At 29.1% G+C, this 12,901-nt stretch overlaps 1 long non-coding RNA gene across 1 annotated transcript in view; it reads right to left on the minus strand.

Annotated features, from left to right (window-relative positions):
* The window catches only part of LOC125687857 (uncharacterized), a 109,357-nt gene that overhangs the window by 67,331 nt on the left and 29,125 nt on the right, over positions 1–12,901 (minus strand). Inside the window, exons 9-10 of the long non-coding RNA XR_007374497.1 lie at positions 6,312–6,393; positions 2,942–4,917 (exon numbers count right to left, since the gene is read on the minus strand). This is a non-coding gene — a long non-coding RNA (uncharacterized LOC125687857). The remainder of the gene's footprint in view (positions 1–2,941; positions 4,918–6,311; positions 6,394–12,901) is intronic.

Below are 12,901 nucleotides of genomic sequence, written 5' to 3' on the forward strand. Positions count from 1 at the left end.
ATAGAAATACCTGTTTTTAACCTGAAATATCGCTTATTTTCATAGAAATCCCTGTTTTTAACCTTAAATATCGCTTATTTTCATAGAAATCCCTGTTTTTCCCCTTAAATATCGCTTATTTTCATAGAAATCCCCGTTTTTAACCTAAAATATCGCTTATTTTCATAGAAATCCCTGTTTTTAACCTTAAATATCGCTTATTTTCATAGAAATCCCCGTTTTTAACCTGAAATATCGCTTATTTTCATAGAAATCCCTGTTTTTAACCTAAAATATCGCTTATTTTCATAGAAATCCCTGTTTTTAACCTTAAATATCGCTTATTTTCATAGAAATCCCTGTTTTTAACCTAAAATATCGCTTATTTTCATAGAAATCCCTGTTTTTCCCCTAAAATATCGCTTATTTTCATAGAAATCCCTGTTTTTAACCTAAAATATCGCTTATTTTCATAGAAATCCCCGTTTTTAACCCTAAAATATCGCTTATTTTCATAGAAATCCCTGTTTTTAACCTAAAATATCGCTTATTTTCATAGAAATCCCTGTTTTTAACCTGAAATATCGCTTATTTTCATAGAAATCCCTGTTTTTAACCTTAAATATCGCTTATTTTCATAGAAATCCCCATTTTTAACCTTAAATCTCGCTTATTTTCATAGAAATCCCTGTTTTTAACCCTTAAATATCGCTTATTTTCATAGAAATCCCTGTTTTTAACCTTAAATATCGCTTATTTTCATAGAAATCCCTGTTTTTAACCTTAAATATTGCTTATTTTCATAGAAATCCCCGTTTTTAACCTTAAATATCGCTTATTTTCATAGAAATCCCTGTTTTTAACCTGAAATATCGCTTATTTTCATAGAAATCCCTGTTTTTAACCTTAAATATCGCTTATTTTCATAGAAATCCCTGTTTTTAACCTTAAATATCGCTTATTTTCATAGAAATCCCTGTTTTTCCCCTAAAATATCGCTTATTTTCATAGAAATCCCTGTTTTTAACCTTAAATATCGCTTATTTTCATAGAAATCCCTGTTTTTAACCTGAAATATCGCTTATTTTCATAGAAATCCCTGTTTTTAACCTGAAATATCGCTTATTTTCATAGAAATCCCTGTTTTTAACCTTAAATATCGCTTATTTTCATAGAAATCCCTGTTTTTCCCCTAAAATATCACTTATTTTCATAGAAATCCCTGTTTTTAACCTGAAATATCGCTTATTTTCATAGAAATCCCTGTTTTTCCCCTTAAATATCGCTTATTTTCATAGAAATCCCGGTTTTTAACCTTAAATCTCGCTTATTTTCATAGAAATCCCTGTTTTTAACCTTAAATATCGCTTATTTTCATAGAAATCTCCGTTTTAAACCATACATATTGCTTATTTTCATAGAAATCCCTGTTTTTAACCCTAAAATATCGCTTATTTTCATAGAAATCCCTGTTTTTAACCCTAAAATATCGCTTATTTTCATAGAAATCCCTGTTTTTAACCTTAAATATCGCTTATTTTCATGGAAATCCCTGTTTTTCCCCTAAAATATCGCTTATTTTCATAGAAATCCCTGTTTTTCCCCTAAAATATCGCTTATTTTCATAGAAATCCCCGTTTTTAACCTTAAATATCGCTTATTTTCATAGAAATCCCTGTTTTCAACCTTAAATATCGCATATTTTCATAGAAATCCCTGTTTTAACCTTAAATGTCGCTTATTTTCATAGAAATCCCTGTTTTTAACCTTAAATATCGCTTATTTTCATAGAAATACCTGTTTTTAACCTGAAATATCGCTTATTTTCATAGAAATCCCTGTTTTTAACCTTAAATATCGCTTATTTTCATAGAAATCCCTGTTTTTCCCCTTAAATATCGCTTATTTTCATAGAAATCCCCGTTTTTAACCTAAAATATCGCTTATTTTCATAGAAATCCCTGTTTTTAACCTTAAATATCGCTTATTTTCATAGAAATCCCCGTTTTTAACCTGAAATATCGCTTATTTTCATAGAAATCCCTGTTTTTAACCTTAAATATCGCTTATTTTCATAGAAATCCCTGTTTTTAACCTTAAATATCGCTTATTTTCATAGAAATCCCTGTTTTTAACCTAAAATATCGCTTATTTTCATAGAAATCCCTGTTTTTCCCCTAAAATATCGCTTATTTTCATAGAAATCCCTGTTTTTAACCCTAAAATATCGCTTATTTTCATAGAAATCCCTGTTTTTCCCATAAATTTTGGCTTATTTTCATAGAAATCCCTGTTTTTCCCCTAAAATATCGCTTATTTTCATAGAAATCCCTGTTTTTAACCTTAAATATCGCTTATTTTCATAGAAATCCCTGTTTTTAACCTTAAATATCGCTTATTTTCATAGAAATCCCTGTTTTTAACCTGAAATATCGCTTATTTTCATAGAAATCCCTGTTTTTAACCTTAAATATCGCTTATTTTCATAGAAATCCCTGTTTTTCCCCTAAAATATCGCTTATTTTCATAGAAATCCCTGTTTTTAACCTTAAATATCGCTTATTTTCATAGAAATCCCTGTTTTTAACCTGAAATATCGCTTATTTTCATAGAAATCCCTGTTTTTAACCTTAAATATCGCTTATTTTCATAGAAATCCCTGTTTTTCCCCAAAAATATCGCTTATTTTCATAGAAATCCCTGTTTTTAACCCTAAAATATCGCTTATTTTCATAGAAATCCCTGTTTTTCCCATAATTTTTTTTGCTTATTTTCATAGAAATCCCTGTTTTTAACCCTAAAATATCGCTTATTTTCACAGAAATCCCTGTTTTTAACCTTAAATATCGCTTATTTTCATAGAAATCCCCGTTTTTAACCTTAAATATCGCTTATTTTCATAGAAATCCCTGTTTTTAACCCAAAAATATCACTTATTTTCATAGAAATCCCTGTTTTTAACCTTAAATCTCGCTTATTTTCATAGAAATCCCTGTTTTTCCCCTAAAATATCGCTTATTTTCATAGAAATCCCTGTTTTTAACCTTAAATATCGCTTATTTTCATAGAAATCCCTGTTTTTAACCTTAAATATCGCTTATTTTCATAGAAATCACCGTTTTTAACCTTAAATATCGCTTATTTTCATAGAAATCCCTGTTTTTAACATTAAATATCGCTTATTTTCATAGAAATCCCTGTTTTTAACCTTAAATATCGCTTATTTTCATAGAAATCCCTGTTTTTAACCTTAAATATCGCTTATTTTCATAGAAATCCCTGTTTTTAACATTAAATATCGCTTATTTTCATAGAAATCCCTGTTTTTAACATTAAATATCGCTTATTTTCACAGAAATCCCTGTTTTTAACCTTAAATATCGCTTATTTTCATAGAAATCCCTGTTTTTAACCTGAAATATCGCTTATTTTCATAGAAATCCCTGTTTTTAACCTTAAATATCGCTTATTTTCATAGAAATCCCTGTTTTTAACCTTAAATATCGCTTATTTTCATAGAAATCCCTGTTTTTAACCCTAAAATATCGCTTATTTTCATAGAAATCCCTGTTTTTAACCCTAAAATATTGCTTATTTTCATAGAAATCCCCGTTTTTAACCTTAAATATCGCTTATTTTCATAGAAATCCCTGTTTTTCCCCTAAAATATCGCTTATTTTCATAGAAATCCCTGTTTTTAACCTTAAATATCGCTTATTTTCATAGAAATCCCTGTTTTTAACCTTAAATATCGCTTATTTTCATAGAAATCCCTGTTTTTAACCTTAAATATCGCTTATTTTCATAGAAATCCCCGTTTTTATCCCTAAAATATCGCTTATTTTCATAGAAATCCCTGTTTTTAACCCAAAAATATCGCTTATTTTCATAGAAATCCCTGTTTTTAACCTTAAATATCACTTATTTTCATAGAAATCCCTGTTTTTAACCCTAAAATCTCGCTTATTTTCATAGAAATCCCTGTTTTTAGCCTTAAATATCGCTTATTTTCATAGAAATCCCTGTTTTTAACCTGAAATATCGCTTATTTTCATAGAAATCCCTGTTTTTAACCTAAAATATCGCTTATTTTCATAGAAATCCCTGTTTTTAACCCTAAAATATCGCTTATTTTCATAGAAATCCCTGTTTTTAACCTTAAATATCGCTTATTTTCATAGAAATCCCTGTTTTTAACCTTAAATATCGCTTATTTTCATAGAAATCCCCGTTTTTAACCTAAAATATCGCTTATTTTCATAGAAATCCCCGTTTTTAACCTTAAATATCGCTTATTTTCATAGAAATCCCTGTTTTTCCACTAAAATATCGCTTATTTTCATAGAAATCCCCGTTTTTAACCTTAAATATCGCTTATTTTCATAGAAATCCCCGTTTTTAACCTTAAATATCGCTTATTTTCATAGAAATCCCTGTTTTTAACCTTAAATATCGCTTATTTTCATAGAAATCCCTGTTTTTAACCCAAAAATATCGCTTATTTTCATAGAAATCCCTGTTTTTAACCCAAAAATATCACTTATTTTCATAGAAATCCCCGTTTTTAACCTAAAATATCGCTTATTTTCATAGAAATCCCCGTTTTTAACCTTAAATATCGCTTATTTTCATAGAAATCCCTGTTTTTCCACTAAAATATCGCTTATTTTCATAGAAATCCCCGTTTTTAACCTTAAATATCGCTTATTTTCATAGAAATCCCTGTTTTTAACCTTAAATATCGCTTATTTTCATAGAAATCCCCGTTTTTAACCTAAAATATCGCTTATTTTCATAGAAATCCCTGTTTTTAACCTTAAATATCGCTTATTTTCATAGAAATCCCCGTTTTTAACCTTAAATATCGCTTATTTTCATAGAAATCCCCGTTTTTAACCTTAAATATCGCTTATTTTCATAGAAATCCCCGTTTTTCCCCTTAAATATCGCTTATTTTCATAGAAATCCCCGTTTTTAACCTAAAATATCGCTTATTTTCATAGAAATCCCTGTTTTTAACCTGAAATATCGCTTATTTTCATAGAAATCCCTGTTTTTAACCTTAAATATCGCTTATTTTCATAGAAATCCCTGTTTTTAACCTTAAATATCGCTTATTTTCATAGAAATCCCTGTTTTTAACCTAAAATATCGCTTATTTTCATAGAAATCCCTGTTTTTCCCCTAAAATATCGCTTATTTTCATAGAAATCCCTGTTTTTAACCCTAAAATATCGTTTATTTTCATAGAAATCCCTGTTTTTCCCCTAAAATATCGCTTATTTTCATAGAAATCCCTGTTTTTAACCTTAAATATCGCTTATTTTCATAGAAATCCCCGTTTTTAACCTTAAATATCGCTTATTTTCATAGAAATCCCCGTTTTTAACCTTAAATATCGCTTATTTTCATAGAAATCCCCGTTTTTCCCCTTAAATATCGCTTATTTTCATAGAAATCCCCGTTTTTAACCTAAAATATCGCTTATTTTCATAGAAATCCCTGTTTTTAACCTGAAATATCGCTTATTTTCATAGAAATCCCTGTTTTTAACCTTAAATATCGCTTATTTTCATAGAAATCCCTGTTTTTAACCTTAAATATCGCTTATTTTCATAGAAATCCCTGTTTTTAACCTAAAATATCGCTTATTTTCATAGAAATCCCTGTTTTTCCCCTAAAATATCGCTTATTTTCATAGAAATCCCTGTTTTTAACCCTAAAATGTCGTTTATTTTCATAGAAATCCCTGTTTTTCCCATAAATTTTGGCTTATTTTCATAGAAATCCCTGTTTTTAACCTTAAATATCTTATTTTCATAGAAATCCCCGTTTTTAACCTTAAATATCGCTTATTTTCATAGAAATCCCTGTTTTTCCCCTAAAATATCGCTTATTTTCATAGAAATCCCTGTTTTTAACCTTAAATCTCGCTTATTTTCATAGAAATCCCTGTTTTTAACATTAAATATCGCTTATTTTCATAGAAATCCCTGTTTTTAACCTTAAATATCGCTTATTTTCATAGAAATCCCTGTTTTTAACCTTAAATATCGCTTATTTTCATAGAAATCCCTGTTTTTAACCTTAAATATCGCTTATTTTCATAGAAATCCCTGTTTTTAACCTTAAATATCGCTTATTTTCATAGAAATCCCTGTTTTTAACCTTAAATATCGCTTATTTTCATAGAAATCCCTGTTTTTCCCCAAAAATATCGCTTATTTTCATAGAAATCCCTGTTTTTAACCTTAAATATCGCTTATTTTCATAGAAATCCCTGTTTTTAACCTGAAATATCGCTTATTTTCATAGAAATCCCTGTTTTTAACCTTAAATATCGCTTATTTTCATAGAAATCCCCGTTTTTCCCCTAAAATATCGCTTATTTTCATAGAAATCCCTGTTTTTAACCTTAAATATCGCTTATTTTCATAGAAATCCCTGTTTTTAACCTGAAATATCGCTTATTTTCATAGAAATCCCTGTTTTTAACCCTAAAATATCGCTTATTTTCATCGAAATCCCTGTTTTTCCCCAAAAATATCGCTTATTTTCATAGAAATCCCTGTTTTTAACCTTAAATATCGCTTATTTTCATAGAAATCCCTGTTTTTCCCATAAATTTTGGCTTATTTTCATAGAAATCCCTGTTTTTAACCCTAAAATATCGCTTATTTTCATAGAAATCCCTGTTTTTAACCTAAAATATCGCTTATTTTCATAGAAATCCCTGTTTTTCCCATAAATTTTGGCTTATTTTCATAGAAATCCCTGTTTTTAACCTAAAATATCGCTTATTTTCATAGAAATCCCTGTTTTTAACCTAAAATATCGCTTATTTTCATAGAAATCCCTGTTTTTCCCCTAAAATATCGCTTATTTTCATAGAAATCCCTGTTTTTAACCTAAAATATCGCTTATTTTCATAGAAATCCCTGTTTTTAACCTAAAATATCGCTTATTTTCATAGAAATCCCTGTTTTTAACCTTAAATATCGCTTATTTTCATAGAAATCCCTGTTTTTCCCCTAAAATATCGCTTATTTTCATAGAAATCCCTGTTTTTCCCCTAAAATATTGCTTATTTTCATAGAAATCCCTGTTTTTCCCCTAAAATATCGCTTATTTTCATAGAAATCCCTGTTTTTAACCTAAAATATCGCTTATTTTCATAGAAATCCCTGTTTTTAACCTGAAATATCGCTTATTTTCATAGAAATCCCCGTTTTTAACCTGAAATATCGCTTATTTTCATAGAAATCCCTGTTTTTAACCTGAAATATCGCTTATTTTCATAGAAATCCCCGTTTTTAACCTTAAATATCGCTTATTTTCATAGAAATCCCTGTTTTTAACCTTAAATATCGCTTATTTTCATAGAAATCCCTGTTTTTCCCCTAAAATATCGCTTATTTTCATAGAAATCCCTGTTTTTAACCTAAAATATCGCTTATTTTCATAGAAATCCCTGTTTTTCCCCTAAAATATCGCTTATTTTCATAGAAATCCCTGTTTTTCCCCTAAAATATCGCTTATTTTCATAGAAATCCCTGTTTTTCCCCTAAAATATCGCTTATTTTCATAGAAATCCCTGTTTTTCCCCTTAAATATCGCTTATTTTCATAGAAATCCCTGTTTTTAACCTAAAATGTCGCTTATTTTCATAGAAATCCCTGTTTTTAACCTTAAATATCGCTTATTTTCATAGAAATCCCTGTTTTTAACCTTAAATGTCGCTTATTTTCATAGAAATCCCTGTTTTTAGCCTTAAATATCGCTTATTTTCATAGAAATCCCTGTTTTTCCCCTTAAATCTCGCTTATTTTCATAGAAATCCCTGTTTTTCCCCTAAAATATCGCTTATTTTCATAGAAATCCCCGTTTTTAACCTTAAATATCGCTTATTTTCATAGAAATCCCCGTTTTTCCACTAAAATATCGCTTATTTTCATAGAAATCCCCGTTTTTAACCTTAAATATCGCTTATTTTCATAGAAATCCCTGTTTTTAACCTGAAATATCGCTTATTTTCATAGAAATCCCCGTTTTTAACCTTAAATATCGCTTATTTTCATAGAAATCCCCGTTTTTAACCTTAAATATCGCTTATTTTCATAGAAATCCCCGTTTTTAACCTAAAATATCGCTTATTTTCATAGAAATCCCCGTTTTTAACCTAAAATATCGCTTATTTTCATAGAAATCCCCGTTTTTAACCTAAAATATCGCTTATTTTCATAGAAATCCCCGTTTTTAACCTTAAATATCGCTTATTTTCATAGAAATCCCTGTTTTTAACCTGAAATATCGCTTATTTTCATAGAAATCCCCGTTTTTAACCTGAAATATCGCTTATTTTCATAGAAATCCCTGTTTTTAACCTGAAATATCGCTTATTTTCATAGAAATCCCCGTTTTTAACCTTAAATATCGCTTATTTTCATAGAAATCCCTGTTTTTAACCTTAAATATCGCTTATTTTCATAGAAATCCCTGTTTTTCCCCTAAAATATCGCTTATTTTCATAGAAATCCCTGTTTTTAACCTAAAATATCGCTTATTTTCATAGAAATCCCTGTTTTTCCCCTAAAATATCGCTTATTTTCATAGAAATCCCTGTTTTTCCCCTAAAATATCACTTATTTTCATAGAAATCCCTGTTTTTCCCCTAAAATATCGCTTATTTTCATAGAAATCCCTGTTTTTCCCCTTAAATATCGCTTATTTTCATAGAAATCCCTGTTTTTAACCTAAAATGTCGCTTATTTTCATAGAAATCCCCGTTTTTAACCTTAAATGTCGCTTATTTTCATAGAAATCCCTGTTTTTAGCCTTAAATATCGCTTATTTTCATAGAAATCCCTGTTTTTCCCCTTAAATCTCGCTTATTTTCATAGAAATCCCTGTTTTTCCCCTAAAATATCGCTTATTTTCATAGAAATCCCCGTTTTTAACCTTAAATATCGCTTATTTTCATAGAAATCCCCGTTTTTCCACTAAAATATCGCTTATTTTCATAGAAATCCCCGTTTTTAACCTTAAATATCGCTTATTTTCATAGAAATCCCTGTTTTTAACCTGAAATATCGCTTATTTTCATAGAAATCCCCGTTTTTAACCTTAAATATCGCTTATTTTCATAGAAATCCCCGTTTTTAACCTTAAATATCGCTTATTTTCATAGAAATCCCCGTTTTTAACCTGAAATATCGCTTATTTTCATAGAAATCCCCGTTTTTAACCTTAAATATCGCTTATTTTCATAGAAATCCCCGTTTTTAACCTAAAATATCGCTTATTTTCATAGAAATCCCCGTTTTTAACCTAAAATATCGCTTATTTTCATAGAAATCCCCGTTTTTAACCTAAAATATCGCTTATTTTCATAGAAATCCCCGTTTTTAACCTTAAATATCGCTTATTTTCATAGAAATCCCCGTTTTTAACCTAAAATATCGCTTATTTTCATAGAAATCCCCGTTTTTAACCTAAAATATCGCTTATTTTCATAGAAATCCCCGTTTTTAACCTTAAATATCGCTTATTTTCATAGAAATCCCTGTTTTTAACCTAAAATATCGCTTATTTTCATAGAAATCCCTGTTTTTAACCTAAAATATCGCTTATTTTCATAGAAATCCCTGTTTTTCCCCTAAAATATCGCTTATTTTCATAGAAATCCCTGTTTTTAACCTAAAATATCGCTTATTTTCATAGAAATCCCTGTTTTTAACCTAAAATATCGCTTATTTTCATAGAAATCCCTGTTTTCCCCCTAAAATATCGCTTATTTTCATAGAAATCCCTGTTTTTCCCCTAAAATATCGCTTATTTTCATAGAAATCCCTGTTTTTCCCCTAAAATATCGCTTATTTTCATAGAAATCCCTGTTTTTCCCCTTAAATATCGCTTATTTTCATAGAAATCCCTGTTTTTAACCTAAAATGTCGCTTATTTTCATAGAAATCCCCGTTTTTAACCTTAAATGTCGCTTATTTTCATAGAAATCCCTGTTTTTAGCCTTAAATATCGCTTATTTTCATAGAAATCCCTGTTTTTCCCCTTAAATCTCGCTTATTTTCATAGAAATCCCTGTTTTTCCCCTAAAATATCGCTTATTTTCATAGAAATCCCCGTTTTTAACCTTAAATATCGCTTATTTTCATAGAAATCCCCGTTTTTCCACTAAAATATCGCTTATTTTCATAGAAATCCCCGTTTTTAACCTTAAATGTCGATTATTTTCATAGAAATCCCTGTTTTTAACCTAAAATATCGCTTATTTTCATAGAAATCCCTGTTTTTAACCTAAAATATCGCTTATTTTCATAGAAATCCCTGTTTTTCCCCTAAAATATCGCTTATTTTCATAGAAATCCCTGTTTTTCCCCTAAAATATCGCTTATTTTCATAGAAATCCCTGTTTTTCCCCTAAAATATCGCTTATTTTCATAGAAATCCCTGTTTTTCCCCTTAAATATCGCTTATTTTCATAGAAATCCCTGTTTTTCCCCTAAAATATCGCTTATTTTCATAGAAATCCCTGTTTTTCCCCTAAAATATCGCTTATTTTCATAGAAATCCCTGTTTTCCCCCTAAAATATCGCTTATTTTCATAGAAATCCCTGTTTTTCCCCTAAAATATCGCTTATTTTCATAGAAATCCCTGTTTTTCCCCTAAAATATCGCTTATTTTCATAGAAATCCCTGTTTTTAACCTAAAATGTCGCTTATTTTCATAGAAATCCCCGTTTTTAACCTTAAATGTCGCTTATTTTCATAGAAATCCCTGTTTTTAGCCTTAAATATCGCTTATTTTCATAGAAATCCCTGTTTTTCCCCTTAAATCTCGCTTATTTTCATAGAAATCCCTGTTTTTCCCCTAAAATATCGCTTATTTTCATAGAAATCCCTGTTTTTCCCCTAAAATATCGCTTATTTTCATAGAAATCCCCGTTTTTCCACTAAAATATCGCTTATTTTCATAGAAATCCCCGTTTTTAACCTTAAATATCGCTTATTTTCATAGAAATCCCTGTTTTTAACCTGAAATATCGCTTATTTTCATAGAAATCCCCGTTTTTAACCTTAAATATCGCTTATTTTCATAGAAATCCCCGTTTTTAACCTTAAATATCGCTTATTTTCATAGAAATCCCCGTTTTTAACCTAAAATATCGCTTATTTTCATAGAAATCCCCGTTTTTAACCTAAAATATCGCTTATTTTCATAGAAATCCCCGTTTTTAACCTAAAATATCGCTTATTTTCATAGAAATCCCCGTTTTTAACCTAAAATATCGCTTATTTTCATAGAAATCCCCGTTTTTAACCTAAAATATCGCTTATTTTCATAGAAATCCCTGTTTTTAACCTTAAATATCGCTTATTTTCATAGAAATCCCTGTTTTTAACCTAAAATATCGCTTATTTTCATAGAAATCCCTGTTTTTAACCTAAAATATCGCTTATTTTCATAGAAATCCCTGTTTTTCCCCTAAAATATCGCTTATTTTCATAGAAATCCCTGTTTTTAACCTAAAATATCGCTTATTTTCATAGAAATCCCTGTTTTTAACCTAAAATATCGCTTATTTTCATAGAAATCCCTGTTTTTCCCCTAAAATATCGCTTATTTTCATAGAAATCCCTGTTTTTCCCCTAAAATATCGCTTATTTTCATAGAAATCCCTGTTTTTCCCCTTAAATATCGCTTATTTTCATAGAAATCCCTGTTTTTCCCCTAAAATATCGCTTATTTTCATAGAAATCCCTGTTTTTAACCTTAAATATCGCTTATTTTCATAGAAATCCCTGTTTTTCCCCTTAAATATCGCTTATTTTCATAGAAATCCCTGTTTTTAACCTAAAATATCGCTTATTTTCATAGAAATCCCTGTTTTTAACCTTAAATATCGCTTATTTTCATAGAAATCCCTGTTTTTAACCTGAAATATCGCTTATTTTCATAGAAATCCCTGTTTTTAACCTGAAATATCGCTTATTTTCATAGAAATCCCTGTTTTTAACCTGAAATATCGCTTATTTTCATAGAAATCCCCGTTTTTAACCTTAAATATCGCTTATTTTCATAGAAATCCCTGTTTTTAACCTTAAATATCGCTTATTTTCATAGAAATCCCTGTTTTTCCCCTAAAATATCGCTTATTTTCATAGAAATCCCTGTTTTTAACCTAAAATATCGCTTATTTTCATAGAAATCCCTGTTTTTCCCCTAAAATATCGCTTATTTTCATAGAAATCCCTGTTTTTCCCCTAAAATATCGCTTATTTTCATAGAAATCCCTGTTTTTCCCCTAAAATATCGCTTATTTTCATAGAAATCCCTGTTTTTCCCCTTAAATATCGCTTATTTTCATAGAAATCCCTGTTTTTAACCTAAAATGTCGCTTATTTTCATAGAAATCCCCGTTTTTAACCTTAAATGTCGCTTATTTTCATAGAAATCCCTGTTTTTAGCCTTAAATATCGCTTATTTTCATAGAAATCCCTGTTTTTCCCCTTAAATCTCGCTTATTTTCATAGAAATCCCTGTTTTTCCCCTAAAATATCGCTTATTTTCATAGAAATCCCCGTTTTTAACCTTAAATATCGCTTATTTTCATAGAAATCCCCGTTTTTCCACTAAAATATCGCTTATTTTCATAGAAATCCCCGTTTTTAACCTTAAATATCGCTTATTTTCATAGAAATCCCTGTTTTTAACCTGAAATATCGCTTATTTTCATAGAAATCCCCGTTTTTAACCTTAAATATCGCTTATTTTCATAGAAATCCCCGTTTTTAACCTTAAATATCGCTTATTTTCATAGAAATCCCCGTTTTTAACCTAAAATATCGCTTATTTTCATAGAAATCCCCGTTTTTAACCTAAAATATCGCTTATTTTCATAGAAAT

This window comes from Lagopus muta, unplaced genomic scaffold (genome assembly GCF_023343835.1).
Source record: "Lagopus muta isolate bLagMut1 unplaced genomic scaffold, bLagMut1 primary scaffold_93, whole genome shotgun sequence".
In the NCBI taxonomy this organism is placed as follows: domain Eukaryota; kingdom Metazoa; phylum Chordata; class Aves; order Galliformes; family Phasianidae; genus Lagopus; species Lagopus muta.